The sequence below is a fragment of the Leptonychotes weddellii genome, chromosome 8, assembly GCF_054177405.1.
Source record: "Leptonychotes weddellii isolate Sample4059 chromosome 8, ASM5417740v2, whole genome shotgun sequence".
NCBI lineage: Eukaryota > Metazoa > Chordata > Mammalia > Carnivora > Phocidae > Leptonychotes > Leptonychotes weddellii.
In genome coordinates this window covers 35154388-35168316 of record NC_138376.1, presented here as the reverse complement: position 1 = coordinate 35168316, position 13929 = coordinate 35154388, and the positions used below count along the sequence as shown (strand labels likewise).

At 43.4% G+C, this 13929-nt stretch overlaps 1 protein-coding gene across 5 annotated transcripts in view; it reads left to right on the top strand.

The window, feature by feature from the left end:
• Positions 1-999: 999 nt before the first annotated feature.
• Positions 1000-13929, top strand: part of RCAN2 (regulator of calcineurin 2) — a 266173-nt gene continuing 253243 nt past the window's right edge. Inside the window, exon 1 of one of the 5 annotated variants that reach the window (XM_081828377.1) lies at positions 1000-1018. The gene's annotated coding sequence lies outside the window, so the exon portion shown is untranslated. Of the gene's footprint in view, positions 1019-1514; positions 1755-2199; positions 2222-13929 lie in introns of those variants that run through there. The other 4 variants (XM_081828373.1, XM_081828374.1, XM_081828378.1 and 1 more) reach the window with 4 other exon arrangements.

Genomic DNA, 13929 nt, shown 5'->3' with positions numbered 1-13929 from the left:
TGGGAGAGAAGCAGACTCCTGGCTGAGCTTGAAGCCCACACAGGGCTCCATCCCAGGAGCCTGAGATCATGACCTGAGAGGAAATCCAAGAGTCCTTTGCTTAACTGACTGAGCCACCCAAGCGCCCCAGGAACCAGAGAATTGTATTCAAAATTGTAATTCATCTAAATCAGTGAATATTTATGAATTTATGCACCCAGAAGTTTGGAAGAGTAGGAGTCTAAGGCCATTTTCAACTCTGAAATTCTGTCTTTATTTATATTAGTGCAGATTAATCAGAGCGAAGAGCTAAGGTTTACCTTTTTGTTTTTGTTGTTTCTTGGTTTTGTTTAAGATGAAATTTTACATCAGCCTTGGAAAACACAAGGTGGTGTGTGGGTGAGGGAAGAATAATTGTGAAACTTTTCCACGGCTTCAATGCAATTTTAATATTGTTATCAGGAAACAGAAAGGCATAAAGAGCAAAAGGAAAGAGGCCTATTTATATAGCAGTGAGAAAGCAGAACACAAAACTGATTTAAATATTATTTATTCCCTCTTTGAGTTGGTCCGCCCTCCCACCCCCACCCAGCCCTTCTTCCTTCAACTTTCCCCACTTTCCCTATTCTGGTCTTGTACACTACTGACTTTCTCCTGCCATCAGCCCTTGTCACCCATGAGCCACAGGCTTCCTCAGGCTCTGAATTGCTTTATTTTGTAAAGCAGACGGTAAGTTTGTTGAGCAAACAGATCTAGCCTAGAATCTGCTTCACATTCAACCGTTTACTGTAGGATAGCAGCCTCCCACTTGTCACCGGCTCTCACACAATAGGAGTCCTTGAAGCCCTCTGTCCCCAGGTCAGGTGGCTGCGAATCCTGGCAAAGCCGAGGAGCCCGTGCAGGGCACCTTCAGCGCGTGGGCGGGGCGGACGCAGGTCTCCAGCCAGAGGGCGCCACACCCCACCCCGCGCAGACGCCCCGAGGGCGGTCCAGGGGCTTCCCGACCTTTCCCGACCGGAGTCGGGGGCTCAGTCTGCGTGTAAGAAAAGTCTCTCTTCCAGTACTCCCCAACCACAGTTTGCTTCTCCGCCAGGTTCTTCTGGGCTGTCGCTGCCCAGTCATCCCTAGCTTCACAATCCCTGCCCACTCCGACCCCCCAGGAGGCCCCCCACCCGGCGGTAACTCCGGGGAGCCCCTCCCCGCTGGGGCCGGGACTCCTGAGGACTGGCATCTGCGCTAGGGGTCCAGATGGGCTTCTCCGCGTCCTGGGCACTCCGAGGGGAAAGCGGGGTGTGGCGGGGGGAGGCTGAGGGCAGGGTGGGAGCCCGGAGAGCGGAGCGGGTGCGGGCTCGGGAAGGGCGCCGGGTCGGGGGGGAGGGGAGGAGAGGAGGCCACACAGGGGCTTTCGGTTTCCTGGGGTCTGATTGGAGGTTGGCCCGATGAGTCGGAGCTGGGGGCGCGCCCATCTTCGCTGGCTCCTGCGAGAGCCGCCGGCTCGGCCCCTCCCCGGAGCCGCTTTGTCCCGGCTGACGGCGGCCGAGGTTGCGGGGAGGAGCGGGCGGGAGGCCGAGAGCCGGGGACACACGGACCTCGAGACCGGGAGGCGGGGCGCGCCGCGCACGGCCCCACGCCCAGGCCCGCGGGCACCGCGCCCGCCCCCACGCGCTCGCACCGGCGGGCAGGTGAGCAGACAGCGCCGCGCCCGCAGTCTCCGGCCCCGCGGACGCCCGAGCCGCCGCCTCAGCCTCTGCCGGCTCATCGCGGACGCCCAGCAGGTCGGTTATGTAACCGCGCTGGCCCGCTCGCCCCTGCGCCCTGTCCTGTCGGGGCTGCGCGCTGCGCCCCGGCCGTGCCGGAGGACGCGGCAGGGGGCGGGCGAGCGCGGCGGGGTTCTGGGGCCGGGCAGGGGGGAGGCAGCGGCGGAGGGGCGGAGGGTGGTCTGCTCCAGCTGTCAGCCCCCGCGGCCGCCTCGGGGGTGGGGATGGGGGACAGAGGTCTGCCTTGACCCCCCTCTAGAGGGCGCGGGTCTCAGAGAGCCCCTGCCCCATTCCTAGTGGCCCAAGAGTTCGCCTTTCCAGTAGCAGCAGGTGCATAAGTAGAACAGCGAGGATGACGCCTGTGGCCCCCGGGACTGAGGTTTGGAGAGAGGGAAAGGGCAGGTGAACTACACTCTGAGAAAAAAGGAAGAAAACGGAGAAACTCCTTTCCCGGTGCTTACAAAGAAGTGCCGGGGACGAGGAAGGTACTTTGAGGCGCAGCGGGCTGGGAATTGTCCTGCCTGGGATTAGCGGGCATGGGTCATCTAAAAATAACTTCAAGTTTGAAAAGTGAAATAGAAGGGGTGTGCCGAGTTTGTCTGCCTGTGGGATGCTTCGCTCTAGAAGTCACCAGAGGGAACAGGCAAATCCCGGCCGCCTGGCCTCACTGGTTTCCAGGGTGTCTCGGTTTGACTTTTAGTTAATGATTTATTCTCCAAGGCACTGTCTTTTTCTTATCCCAGAATGAATTATAGCGGAGTGCATGTTTCAAGTGTTCAATGGACATCTAATTTAGAGTTCGCTGCCCGAGCTTTTTTTTTTTTTTTTTTTAGTAAAAACAAAAGTTTCTGGGCTCCCTTTAACATACAGTCCCACAAATGAAGGTGAAAAAAATGCTACAACGTTCCAGTCCATACTTCTTCCTTACTTCAGCTAGAATCCCACTTAACCTGGCACACAGAGGGTAGGCTTTAGAAAAAGTAGGACATTTTAAAAAATGCCACTCAACTTTATCACATATTACATCAACATCAAAACACAGGGCAAATATATCACAAGTACAGGGCAACACTTGCTAACTGGCCCCCTCCATTCTGGGGAAACAGTGAAGTCAGAAAATCTCAGAAGCTGGAAAGGATCAAGAAGCAGGTCAGCATTGACTGTGGAACAAGGCAGGGGAGTGAGCATTTGGCTGCTTTTCAGTCTAGCCATTGATTTTCTTTAGCCTTAGTGCTATTATCTTAAGTACAATCAGTCATTGCATTGAATTAGTCTACAATGTGAGTTGTACTTTGCTTTCAAATCCACTGCAAATCAAATGAGCATTTACTGAGCACCTACTACCCGAGTCCAGTCCACAGAATTTTGTGAGGGGAAAAGTGTCCTCAAATAAAGCTACAGGATTGCAGGAGCTTTCAGAATGTCTGGTGTGTGCAGGCCCTGCAGAACCCAACTAAATCTGGGAGGATGTGGTGCTCTCTCTCCATTGATGAACATTTAAGAAGCCTAAGTGGGAACTTGAGAGATTTGCCATTTGCAAGTTCGTATAACACTCTTTTGAAAAGTACTTACATAATCATTTGCAGTTAGTTATATATATTACAGAAATGAGCTTTAATTGAGATCAGCTTTGATAGTCACTGAGGTCTCATTTTTTTTTATTCCTTTTACTTTGGGTACCATCCACTTGGTTTATTCAGCAATTCTTTGTCACGCATGTACTGTGTGTTATGTAGGGCCTGTGACAGTGGATAAAAGAATGAGGCCCATGCCTTTCAGGAATCAATCTAGCAGAAAAGAAGGATAAGAAAATGAGTGATAGTGATCAGTGTGGTGAATGGTTAGTGGAGATAGGAACAAGTTCATTGGAAGCCCAGAGAAGAAGGGTGGAGGGAATCTGAAAGAGCTTGCAGAAAAGTTCATGTTTGGACTACATTCCAGTAGACAATTGCAATTTTCTAGAGAAGGGGCTAGGTAGGTATTCCACATGGGAGTAGAGTTTGTGTTGAAAGAACATCTGGGTGCTCTGAAGTGAGGGGGTGGCAGGAGAGTTGTGGGGGGATGTTTCAATGAGCCTGGGATGTGAATATACTCTGCTGAAGAGGAGAAATTACACAGCCTTTATGAGAGAAATGATTTGATCTAATTTGCATTTTTTTTTTTTAAAGATTTTATTTATTTATTTGAGAGAGAGAATGAGACAGAGAGCATGAGAGAAGGGAGGGCCAGAGGGAGAAGCAGACTCCCTGCCGAGCAGGGAGCCCGATGCGGGACTCGATCCCGGGACTCCAGGATCATGACCTGAGCCGAAGGCAGCCACCTAACCAACTGAGCCACCCAGGCGCCTCTAATTTGCATTTTGCACAAGTGACTTTGGAGGTGATAAGTAGGTGGTGTTGCAAAAGGGGAAGGAGCTAAGATTTTAGACCACTGGAGTGATCCAAGCAAAAATAAATAAATAGATAAAATTAGTTGTGCCTGAACCAGGTAGAATAGAGAAAGAGAAGAGAGATCCTCAGAGAGCCATTTCAGAGGGAAAATCAGAGGCACTAGGTCACCAAGTGGGTAAGTGTGTGTAAGGAGTTGATGTCTAGATGGATGGTCAGATTTTTAACTGAGTTAGGAATTAAGTGAGAAAGATTAGGTTTGAGAAAGGTGGGGAATTTTAACTGAAATCGTTTCCTCTAAGATCAGGAACAAAACAAGGATGCTCACTCTTGCCACATAGTTCTGGAAGTCTTAAATACAGAGCAATTAGGCCAGAAAAATAAATAAATTGAAAGGCACGAAATAAGCAAGGAAGAAGTAAAACTCTCTATTTGCAGGGCGTCTGGGTGGCTCAGTTGGTTAGGCGGCTGCCTTCGGCTCAGGTCATGATCCTGGAGTCCCTGGATCGAGTCCCACGTCGGGCTCCCTGCTCGGCGGGGAGTCTGCTTCTCCCTCTGACCCTCCCCCCTCTCATGCTCTCTCTCTATCTCATTCTCTCTTAAATAAATAAATAAATAAAATCTTTAAACAAACAAACAAACCTATTCGCAGATGACATATATATATATATATATATATATATATATGTATATAAAACTCTAAAGACTTCACTAAAAAACTGTTAGAACTAATAAACAAATTCAGTAAAGTTGCAGAATATAAAATCAATATACAAAAATAAGTTGCATTTCTTTTTTTTTCTTTTTTTAATTTTTTTTTAAAGATTTTATTTATTTATTTGAAGAGAGAGACACAGCGAGAGAGGGAACACAAGCAGGGGGAGTGGCAGAGGGAGAAGCAGGCTTCCCGCCGAGCAGGGAGCCCGATGTGGGGCTCGATCCCAGGACCCTGGGATCACGACCTCAGCCAAAGGCAGACACTTAACGACTGAGCCACCCAGGCGCCCCTAAGTTGCATTTCTATACACTAATAATGAACTATCAGAAAGGGAAAGTAAAGAAACAATCCCATTTATAATTAAATCAACAAGAATGAAATACCTAGGAATAAATTTGTCCAAGGAGGTGAAAGACTTGTACACTGAAAACTATGACACTGATGAAAAAAAATTGAAGAAGACACAAATAAATGGAGAGATACTCCATGCTCATGGGTTGGAAGAATTACTATTGTTAGAATGTCCATACTACTCAAAGCAATCTACAGATTCAGTGCAATCCCTATCAAAATACCAATGGCTTTTTCACAGAAATAGAACAAACAATCCTAAAATTTGTATGGAACCACAAAGACCCCAAATAGTCAAAACAATCTCAAGAAAGAAGAACAAGCAGGAGGCATCACACTTTCTGATTTTAAACTATGTTACAAAATTATGGTAACCAAAACAACATGGCATAAAAACAAATACATAAATCAGTGGAACAGAATAGAGATCTCCAAAATAAACCCACAAATATATGGCTAATTATTTTATGACAAGGGAGTCAAGAATATACAATGAGGAAAGGATAGTTTCTTCAATAATGGTGTTGGGAAAACTGGACAGCCATATGCAAAAGAATAAAACTGGACCACTGTCTTATACCATACACAAAAATTAATTCAAAATGGATGAAAGTCTTGAATGTAAGATTTGAAGCCATGAAATTTCTATAAGAGAACATGGGGGGTAATGTCCTTTACATTGGTCTTGGCAATGATTTCTTGGATTTGTCAACAAAAGCAGTGAAAACAAAAGCAAAAATAAATGGGACTACATCAAACTAAAACTTCTTCAAAACAAAGAAAACCATTAACAAAATGAAAAGGCAACCCATGGAGTAGGATAAACTATTTGTAAATCATTTATCTGAAAAGGGTTAATATCCAAAGTATATAAAGAACACATATAACTCAATAGCAAAAAAAAAACCCCTAAACAATCCAATTAAAAAATGGGCAGAGGATCTGAATACACACATTTTTTTTTTTTTCAAAGAACACAGGCACATGGCCAGTAAGTACGTAGAGAAGTGCTCAACATGACTAACCATCAGGGAAGTGGAAATCGAAACCACAATGAGATATCACCTGACACCTATTAGAATGACTATTACCAAAACAAAACAAAAAACAAAACAAAAAAACAAAAGGTAAGTGTTAGCAGGTGTGTGGGAAAAAGGGAATCCCTGTGCACTGTTGGTGGGAATATAAATTGGTGTGGCCATTATGGAGAACAGCATGGAAGTTCCTAAATGAATTAAAAGTAGAACTATTACATGATCCAGCAACCCCACTTATGGAAATTTATCAGGAGGAAACAAAATCACTATCTTGAGAAAATATCTCCACCGCGTGTTCACTGCAGCATTATTTACAATAGCCAAGAGATGGAAGCAACCCCAGTGTCCACAGATGAATGAATGGATATATATAGAATAGAATAGAATAGAATAGAATAGAATAGAATAGAATAGAATAGAATATTAATCAGCCATAAGAAGAAGAAAATCCTGTCATTTGCAACAACATGGATGGACCTTGAGGGCATTATACTAAATGAATAAGTCAGACAGAGAAAGATAAGTACTGCATGATCTCATTTATATGTGGAATTTAAAGAAACCAAGCTCATAGATATAGGGAAGAGATTTGTGGTTGCCAGAGAGTGGGGGATGGGAGGTGGACAAAATGGGAGAAGGGGGTCAAAAGGTACAAACTTCCAGTTATAAATAAGCCCTGGGGATGTAATATATAGCATGGTGATTATAGTTAATAATCCTGTACTGTATATTTGAAAGTTGCCTAGAGAGTAGATCTTAAAAGTTGTTATCATAAGGAAAAAAAAGTGTATGTGAGGTGCTGGATGTTTACTGAACTTACTGTGGCAGTCACTTTGCAATATATACAAACACCAAATCATTATGATATACACCTAAAATAAATATAATATTATATATTATATATCAATAAAACTGAGGGAAAGGGGAAGTTAATGAGAAAGTAGGTTTGAGAAAGATGGGGAATTTTGACTTTCAACATCAAATGAAAATGCTCTGTAGGCAATTTTATTTGCAAAGGTAATTTCTTTATTTCTGGTGCTAACCTTCTACTCATCTCACCTTCATTCCTGAGACTGTTAGGCCTGCCTTTAGAGAAGATGGAGATGAATTTGATAGCAGAAAGTTGTTTCTACCTACTTCCCCAAAGGTGAAAGTATGAGCTGTCAATTATCTGAACTAGACTAGTAGTAACAGTAAAAATAATTTTAATGATAATAATAATATAACATTCATTCATTGTTTATGCTGAGCACAAAGAAGGTAGAGCTCCATGAATTATCACATCTGACCCACACAATAACCGAATGAGGCAGACGCTATTGTTATTCTCATAATTGATAAGAAACCCAAGGCAAAGAGAGAGTACCTTATCTAGGCCACACAATAAGAGGCCTGACCAGCACTCTGAATCACCAGTGTGAATTAATACCATTGGAATAAGTCCTATGAGTCTGGAATGTGTTTTTTACCCTATGTTTGAATATTTGTGGCTAATGCTATAAAAGAGAACAGCCCTGAGTCAGGAGGCCTGGCTCGCGTCTGGGCTCTACACCTGATTTGTTGTGTGACCTCTGCCAAATCACAGCCCTTCTTAGGCGTTAGTTGTTTTAAATCTGTACATTAATGGGAGAAGAGCTTGACAAGATGATCTCTAGAGTCTTGACATTTTGAAGTCCTGCCACCATGTCTCAAATTGTACATTAGAGCCACTGATTTAGGTTAAAATCATGCCTGCCTGGTAACTTTTAGTTTATTCTTATTTTAATTTTTTTTTGAGAGAGAGAGAGAGGGAGAGAGTGCGAGGGGGGAAGGCGTGGATGGAGAGGGAATCTTAAGCACATTCCACACTCAGCGTAGACCCCGTCAAGGGGCTCAGTCTCACCACCCTGAGATCACGACCTGAGCTGAAATCCAGAGTCAGATGCCCGACTGACTAAGCCACCCAGGTGCCTGCTCACTTTTAGAACAGGAATACGACGACTACTACTGTTACCACTACCTCTTCTTTTTCTTCTCCTCCTTCTTAACAGTATAATGATTCAGTGGTTCTATACATGACTCAGTGCTCATGGATAAGTGTACTCTTAATCCCCTTTATCTATTTCACCCATCCCCCCACCCCCCACCCCTCTGGCAACCATGTTTGTTCTCTATATTTAAGAGTCTGATTTTTGTCTTTTTGTTTGTTTTGTTTTTTCTTAAATTCCACATAGGAGTGAAATCATATGGTATTTCTCTTTCTCTGACTGACATATTTCACTTAGCATAATACCCTTTAGATGCATCCATGTTGTTGCAAATGGCACAATCTCATTTTTTTTTTTTATGGCGGAGTAATACTCCATTGTATATATATACCACCTCTTCTTTATCATTTCATCTATGGATGGACACTTGGGCTGCTTCCCTATCTTGGCTATTGTCAATAATGCTGCAGTAAACATAGGGGTGCATATATCTTTTTGAATTCGTGTTTTTGTTTTCTTTGGGTAAATACCCAGTAGTGGAATTCCTGAATCATATGATTCTATTTTTAATGTTTTGAGGAACCTCCATACCAGTTTCCACCAACAGTGCCGGGCATGGAGCCTGCTTGAGGCTCTCTCCCTTTCTCTTTGCCCCAACCCCGCTTGCACCCCCCCAAAATAAATAAATCAATCTTACAAAATTTAAAAAATGAAGAAGACTAACTCAAATGATGGCCTGTCCTTAACTGTGTGATGTGAACTAGTCTATAGTGCAGGTACTAACTAACACAGGGGTGTCTGATGTTGGGGGAGCCCAGTTCAGTGAGGGGAAACCTGAATGAGCACCTATGTGGAAGACCGTTCCATAGTCACTGATCAGTTTCTTTATCTTGGATGGGTCACTCAACTTCTATGGGACTTAGTTTCCTCATCTCTGAATAATTAGGGTGATTCATGTCCATGTTGCACGGCTGCAGTAAGGAGTGACAAAGATAACAAAGTAGGCACTGCATACCCGAGTGCCTTGTTGGAGGGGCTCAGCCAATGGGAGTCCTAACCCCTCATTCCCAGCAGAACAGACAAAAGGAGGTAGAGCGTTTCTTAAGAAAGCCTTCTTCTACTTCATAGTTTGGCTCAGGGCCACCCCTTAACGAGCATCATTTCTCTTAGAAAGCAGTAGATATTGAGAATATAAAAACACATGGTGTGTTAAAAACCTTCCAAGATGTGAATCTCAAAGTATCCATTAGTAGATATAAAGAAGGACTTGACCAGACCGGGCCAGGAGGAGGCTGACCAGGCTGTAGAAGTGGGTCCTGCTGGTGAAGGGGGTGTGGAGAACAAGACTTACAGACAAGAGGTAACTGCCCGAGGGGTGTTTTAGTATAAACAGAGAAGGCTGAAAGTCATGGTAAAATCATACAAGGGAATGCTATGCAGATACTGAAAACAGTGTTCACAAAGATTGTCGACTTTACATGAAAAGTAAATTCTTCCATGTAAAGAAGCTTCAACGTTCCATAACACAAAGTTTTAGGCTCTCCTTTTGTCATATCATAAATAGGCCAAGATTACCATTAAAGAAATAGTATGCCTAGGGTTGGCAATCCTGGATCCCATTATTATGGGATTATTACTATGGCATCAAATAAATGTCGACAGAGTTTTCTTATTAACTTCCTACTCTGTGTTTGTGTGCATGTTGCCTTTGCCTTTAACATGTTCCCTGTCCTTGTGTTGTCAGCCGCCAGGTGTCACATGTTGTAAGTTAATTAATCGAGTTGAAGCTTTTTTTAAGAAGCAGCCTTGAACTCAACCAAAGCTGTTTTTCAAGTCTCTTAAAGTGTACCATCATGAATGGTACTTTCTGGAAGCTAGAGAAAAGTTTCCAAAAATAGCTCAAACTTCCTGAAGTTCAGAATGCCCACAGAAAAGATTTTCTATTATTAGTATGGAAAAGGGACTTATTTTCATATCTGATTTCCCCCTACACAACTCACTTTGACACGGGGATGAAACTTGGGTTTCCTACGCTTTGGAATGTGTGCATAAGAAGATAGCGTAACAGTTAACAGTTGCTGTTGGAACAAAGAATTGTATGATTTGAGAGCTATATCCTAGTTTTTATTCCAGTTGCCTTAGCTCTTTGTGGGAATAGCTGCTTTGCTGTTACATGTACTTGAGATAGGCCTCCTACAAAATATTACAAGTTCTTTGAGGGCACGAGCCATGCCCTAATAACTCCTCTTACGGTGATGGGGACAAAGTAGAAAAAGCGTGGACTTGGCATGAAAAGGCCTGCATTCTCATCCTGGCGCTGTCACTTCCCAGCTATGTAACCTTGAGCTTCTCATTGACCTAACAGTTATAGGAGCTGGTATTTGTTGAATGCTGCCCTTGTTCCAGACACTGTGCTCAGCACCCTGCATATGTTATCTCATTTAATCCTTAAAACAACTCCACCATGCAGGTGTTACCATCACTATTTACAGATGGGCACACCCTGAGGATGGGGGGCGGGGGGAACAAGCCACTCAGAGCCCATTCTCTGGATCACTGTTTCCTTAGCTGTACAAAATTAGGAAAAGAATACTTGATCTTCCCACCTTACAGAATCATGAGGATGAAATGCTGTGAGTCTGTGAATGTGCACTGAAAAATGCAAAGCCCTGCATGGATGCTAAGGATGATTGCCACGGTGGGGACCTCCCAAGAGATCAGTTATAGTTGGGCCTGGGGTAGTTGGGGAGGGAGGGCCACTGTGTATAAAATGCTTTTATAGAATGCATTACGAACCCTGTATTTCCTGGCCCTGTTTATTGGTTAGTTTGTTTGTGATGCCTGTTTTTTTCAAGGGTAACTTGTTGTCTATACTAAGACTTGACCAGACGGGGCCAAGAGGAGGCTGACCAGGCTGTAGAAGTGGGTCCTGCTGGTGAAGGGGGTTGGAGAACAAGATTTACAGACAAGAGGTAACTGCCGGAGGGGTGTTTTAGTATAAACAGAGAAGGCTGAAAGTCAAAGCCAAGATCGAGAAAGGCATAGGCCTGATGTGGAGTATAAGAAATCATCACCAGGGCTTAAGTGCGAGAGACAGGTGGAACATGGAATCTGCTCAGGAAGGCTAGAAATATTCCCCCAGTGTCTGCTGAGGTCTGTCTCCTTGGCAGGAAGACTAGAGACCCTCTGGCCTGATTTTTTAATGGTTTCTTTTTCTTGGACATAGGTGCTTTCTATAAAATTAAAACAGAAGAGTATAAAAAGAGAAAATTAAAATCACATGTATTACTATGAGCAAATGATAATTACTACTAACATTTTGTTGTATGTCCTTTCAGGCTTTTTATATGCATTCCCAACGTAGAATTGGGATTGTACTGTGTATAGAATTTTGCATTCTGTGCATTTCACCAAATGTTTTAAATAACTTTTCATGTAAAGTCGACAATCTTTGTGAACATTGTTTTCAGTATCTCCATAGCATTCCCTTGTATGATTTTACCAAATTCATTTACCTTCCCCCCTGTTGTTGAGCATTTAGATGATTCCCAATTAACCAAATTATCAAATTACTTTAACTCAAATAGATGGACCTTCTTAAGGCTTTCTCTGCATGTTGACTTTGCATTTAATTGTTTTTCCAGGAGGTTGTAGCAGTTAACAGTCCCACAAGCAGTGCGTTAAAATGTAGGTCTCACCTCTGTCCTGCTTACAGGCACTTTTTTGGTGGAAGTGAGGGATGGTTGGTATTAGTGCTTTCCAGAGATAACCTTTACTCTGGAAATGTGCCTGCTTAACAATTACTTCAGGGAGGTTGGGCTTTTTTTGTGGGAGTTGAGAATGTGTGGGTGGAGGGATCTGGTAGATTTTACATGCATGAGGGTTTGTAGGAGAGTTGACAATAGTGGATTCACTTTTCTCCCTGTGGTTCTGTTATCAGGGGCTTGGCATATGATGCTCTGGGCCGTGTGGGGCCGGAACCCTGGCAACTGTCATTGCAGCCTCTTGAGTTACTAAAGCTGACTTAAACTAAGTAGAATAAGCAACCTCTGCTTAAGGGAGAACTGGTTCAGTTTGCCTTTAAATCCTGAAAAATAGGCACAGCAGGTTTGCATCCTTATTTGCTTGAGTTGGGTTTGACTGGTTCCCTTCCACTGTTGGCAGGGCCTTTGGGGCAAGCTTCAGACAAGCATGTCTTTTTCACCTTCCAGGAAATGGAACACGATGCAGAGTAAACTATTTTGTATAAATAACTAGGCTTTTCCATTGGAATCTTCTTGAAATGGTTAACTTAATGGAAACTTAAATGGTTATCATTCTAGAATTTTAACTTGGTGATTTATCAGATTAGTCTTTCACCAAAAGTCTCTGCATTCACTATTAGGCTATCATCAACCATGTTGGCTATATTGACCAATTTATTGAGATAAACAGCCAATTTGTATCATTTTCCCCCATGAAATTTTCTGCAAGACAGGCTAAATGAATATAATTTATTTTTTATTTTGACTTCTGTAGCCATTAAAGATAAAAGTCTAGTAATGGGGTCTCACCAGGACAAATCAAAGTCCAATTTATACGTATCTCTTGAGGTTTAATAATTTGTCCAGAAAGAAATTATTTATTTGATTATAGGTATCATATGAATTTTGAAATAGAGGATGGTAAATTCAGATAAATTAATGGTAGTTCAGGCAAAAATTTGTATGCTCAAGAGCAAAGTCCCAGCTTTGACAAGACAAGTGAAAGCAAAGTATTAATTCATGAATGTTAATTTTTTCCTGCTGCGTTGCATTAATGATATTCATTTGATCTTTTATGATGTATGGACAGCCATTTATAAAAAGATTAAATTTTGGTCAGCCAAGATATTCAGCAACTGATCTATCGTAAATGTGTTTATTTGGTATCCTTTATTTTCTTATTTTTCTGTCTCTTGGTGATTTCTGTGCCACACACAGCTGTTGTTTAGCATTAAACCTCAAAATTTGACAAGGTGACATTTGGGTGAAGCTCTGTATTGAAATACTTGCTCGGTCAGATATTCAAGGCGTACCTTCTGACCTTGCGTCTAAGTGCCACAGTTCATGGAGACCCCAAGGGGATTCTTGGCTCACATCTTGGATGTTGGTTTGGGTTCTGCCTCCTGGGATATCATGGGTGGGGAGAGGGGATTCCTCATTCTGGTCTGCAACTACACTGGGAGGGCTGGTGTCCTTCTGGAGGGCCAGGGAGGTTGGCACGGCCCCCCCTACCTGTGTGTGGACTGATTTGGAAAGGTTGTCTCCTGGTAGAGGTGAGATAAATGGTAAACCTGGACAGCTCGCCTCGCCTCCCCTAGATGCAAGTTACTCTGATTCAAGACTTCCTTCAGGCTGTGTGAAAACTGTTCAGACCATTAAACCAGAAACTGAGGACATTAAGAAATTTAGCCTGGCTCTACATAGGCTCAATTGTATATTAGTGACATTATTAATAGCTTACATGGGACATGGAACAGTCCACAGTGGTCCTGTGGGAAAACCCAGATGTGTGGTTTTGCCTGTGTGGTGCTCTGCTTTTTTCATGCTGCTTTTTATTAATCTAAGCAGCTCCCGGGAGGCTGCAAGGCAGGTGCTGTAGGGATGACCCTGTTATTCCTGAAATGGCCTTCAGCGTCTCCGAATGTGGAAATCTCCAAATGTAGTGGCTCCTCATGAGGCTTCTAGTTTTATTCTTTAAAATTGCTTTTTA